The sequence below is a fragment of the Protobothrops mucrosquamatus genome, unplaced genomic scaffold (genome assembly GCF_001527695.2).
Source record: "Protobothrops mucrosquamatus isolate PMUCROS unplaced genomic scaffold, P.Mucros_1.0 scaffold3011, whole genome shotgun sequence".
Lineage (NCBI taxonomy): Eukaryota > Metazoa > Chordata > Lepidosauria > Squamata > Viperidae > Protobothrops > Protobothrops mucrosquamatus.
Window position 1 is genome coordinate 62,380 of NW_015389027.1, and position 3,797 is coordinate 66,176.

The 3,797-nt window shown below is 36.6% G+C and overlaps 1 protein-coding gene across 1 annotated transcript in view; it reads right to left on the minus strand.

Annotated features, from left to right (window-relative positions):
- Nucleotides 1-3,797, minus strand: part of LOC107296871 (lysosomal acid lipase/cholesteryl ester hydrolase-like) — a 48,472-nt gene that overhangs the window by 17,316 nt on the left and 27,359 nt on the right. The window lies entirely within an intron of this gene.

Here is a 3,797-nt window from a genome sequence, read left to right on the forward strand (position 1 = left end):
CCAGCTCGCGGGACTGGCCTAAGGGATTTTAAAGGGGTTTTAATTACTTTTAAATTGGACGTATTTAAATATTTCTTTTTAATCGATTTTTAATTAGATGTATAACATGTTAGCATTTTATCTATTGTCAGCCGCCCTGAGTCCGCAAGGAGAAGGGCGGGATATAAATGTAATTAAATAAATAAATAAATAAATAAAAGCAATAAAAACATTTTAAAATAACCAGAAAAAACAAAAATATGCATATAACCTGGGAAAGTGCTTAAAAACTCAGGCATGAAAGAGCACCTTTGTTCATTTTATAACTTAGCTTTGTACAGTACAATAGCATATGGGTTTCTACCATTTTAGTACATTTTAATTACTGCCATGAATTACTAACTTTTTTGATTGCATGATTATCGCTATATAGCCGAAAAAGTGAAATCACAGCTCCCATTTCTTTAGCTGATGTTGGCCTTCATATGCATCAAGTTCTTCCCAAGAAAATAGGATGTCATAATGTATCAGCAGACTATATGTGCGAATACGAGAAGGGTGGCTTTTTTTAAATTGGCAGATGGATTTTTTGCCAACAAGCAAGTTTTCTCATTATTTTCTGATTTTCTATAATTTTCTATTTTTAATAATTTGCTAATTATTATGGTTCGTTGCAATGTCAGCCAGATATTCAGACTGGATTTGACATTTTTATTCACCTATCAAGTTCTTCCCAAGGACCTGGGATAGGCAAATGTTGTTTGATAGTATTAAATGTATCATTGCAGGATGTAAGCTGTTGTGAATAAAGTTGCCTTTTGCAATTGACTGGTGGCTATTTTGTCAATGCCAATGTTATTAAAGTGGTGGTCCAGTTGTTTTGGGATCTGTTACCATTGGCATTGTTTTTGCTTTCTTTTGCCACAGTTCTATTTCTATTTGCAGATCTTTTTATTTTGTTATCTTTTCCAGTTCTATTCTGCTGTGTCCAGGTATTGTCATATCCACTATCCAGAATTTTGTTCTCTTTCTTATCAAAAATCGTTAAGTCTGGGATATTATGTGGGAGGTGCCTGTTGGTTTGAATTCTAAAGTCCCACAGCAACTTAGCTTCTTCATTTTCTATTACCTCCTCTATTTTATGGTCCCACCAATTTTTGCTTGCAGGCAAATGGTACGTCATGCAGATCTTCCAATGCATCTTCGTTACTATTTTGTCATGCAGTTGTTTGTAGTCAGTCTGGGTGATCTTCTTGCAGCAGCTAAACAGGTGACCCATTCTTTCTTCAGCTTCTTCCAGAGATGGAACTTGCTGTGTATGGCTATCTTCTCAATTCTAGCTTTATATGCATTTGTTCTTAAGGCTTGGTTGTGTGAAGCCACAATTAGCTCTTTTGTCTCTTTCTTCAACTTTCCTGCTCTTGGCCATTGCCAGGTCTTATTATTATTTGATTTGCCTGTTATTTCATTTTCAGTGTACTAGCCATGCAATACTTTGTTTTCACAAGTCTCTTTTTTGTTCTTTATTTGGTTTTTCTTGTACAGAGACCAGTTTGATCTCCCCAGTAAGTCAGTAAGCCTGGCTTCAGTGCATCTTCTTCACTGTCCACTATTCCAGCTGTGCATATAATAAATTGTGTTTCCTAGGTTTTAATTGCCTTAACTGTATTTCCTCCATTGAATCTAGACTTTAAGATCTTCTTCACTCTTAATATATTTACTTGTAATCTTCTTGACTTCAGTGAGCTTGATGTTATCAGCTTGAAAGATGCTCACACATTTATAGTGATCTTCATCCAGACTCTGGATGTAATTTCCATACGGCATCTTGATTTTTTCAGTTTTCACTATTTTTCCCCATTTCACGGTGAGTGTGGCATATTTGTCCAGACCAAATGCAATTGCAATATCTTGGCTGTATAGATAGACAGTGTTGAGCAGTGATTGTATTTCAGATGATATTTTTCCATACAGCTTCAGACTGTCTATGTAAAAGAGGTGGGATAGTCTGTCAGATGTTTTGATGTTTAATAGTAATGGCCTGAGTTATTCAGTATTCACTGATTCACTGATTGTTAACAGAGAAATCAGTGTAATGACATTATTATGGTTATTAGAGTCACTTTGCAAGGGAGATGGGTGACATAAAATGTAATAAATAAATCAAATAAAATTATGTTTATTATAAATTGATTTCATTCTTTTTAAACTGAGAACTAGGTAGATAAAAAAGAGATGAACAAACTGGAAAGGAATAGATGTAACTTGCTAGAGTCCCCTCCTAGTGGCCTCTCTACTTGGGTACTATGAGAAAGAGGTTGTGAGTGAACAAGAGTTCCTTGATATCAGTATAGAAATTATGCTAAGCATCTGTTTTGTAAAACACTAATAGTAAACACCAGTGCTTTTTTCTAAAAAAAAAAAAAAAAAAAAAAAAAGGTGCCGGAACTCACACACATCATACAACCCGCCTTGCCTACCCTACAAGGTTCCATCCAAAAAAGGTGTCGGAACTCCGTTCTAGGCGTTCTATGAGAAAAAAAGCCCTGGTAAACACTAATAGTAAAACCACTTCCATGGTAATGAGGCGGTTGTTGTATTATATTAATTGGATTTCTCAGGAAAGCATTAGAACTGGAGACATTGCACTGACATTGATTTTATTTTCTCTTTAAAGTCAATTATCAAACAATTTGATATTAGGTCTGGAAGCTGCAAGGGGTAGGACTCTTAGATACCATGTTCCTTGACCAAGGAACCTCACAATGTGGTAAGGGGGACTCTCTATCAAAAACAGTTTATTAAAAAATGTAAGCAAGTAAAAATGTTAAAACTACATGACCAATAAAAAAATAACCCTAGTTATCATGTCTTTTGTGCCCATACAAACCATTTAGTTAAATATAAAACTTTGAGTGCGTGTATCTGGGCTGACATCCCATTCTTTTCTGCAACCTCTTATTTCATCAGTAGTTTTAAGAATAGTTTGGTAAATTGCTTTCAGCATAAAGAGAATCTGTTCCTGATCTTCCTCCATATTCTCTTAGTAATGTAAAAGCTTTGCACTAAGAGAATGTAAAAAAAAATTTTTTTCAGTAAGTATGGAACACAGCTGGGCTTCACAGCTGATATCTCAAGGTTATAAGTCTTATCTATTGTCTCTAGGCCCACATTTAACATTTTCTTTTAGCTCTGAGGTTTTTATAATCTTTTCAGATTTACTCTTTTTTATACGTAAAAAAACCAAATCTTCAGTAAAAGTAGGAAGTCTTTTAGTCCACAAGCTTTAAGAAGTAAAATTCCAATTAGGATCAAGTTATTCTTGCAATGAGGACTTCCGGTGAGCAGGCGACCTCGTCGGACGCAGCTGTAGCTGCCTCCCGCCTGTTTCGCGTAAAAGCCGTTTTGACAGCGAGCATTAGCTGTCAAACGGCTTGATACCTTTCCCCCGGGCATAAGGGGATCGGTGAGCTGCCCGGGGTAGGAGTTGAGTTCCCGAGTCATCCGATCTGGACGATGTAGGTTAGAACTCCTCCGGAGCCCCGAGGATTCTCCGCGATCCAGGACGCCTTCGCCTCGGCGAAGCTAGAAGCCGCCGCCACCGCTGCAACTTAAACTTAATGTGAAGTTTACACAAGCTCAAAATTTACGTGAAAATTTTTATAAGATGTTTTATAGATGGCACTTGGATCCCTCAACTATGTCTCGTATCTATTCGAATTATGAATCCAAGTGTTGGAGGTGTGGTCATCCAGATGCAACCTTTTTTCATATGTGGTGGACTTGTAAGGTTATTAAGGCCTTTTGGGTACAATTAT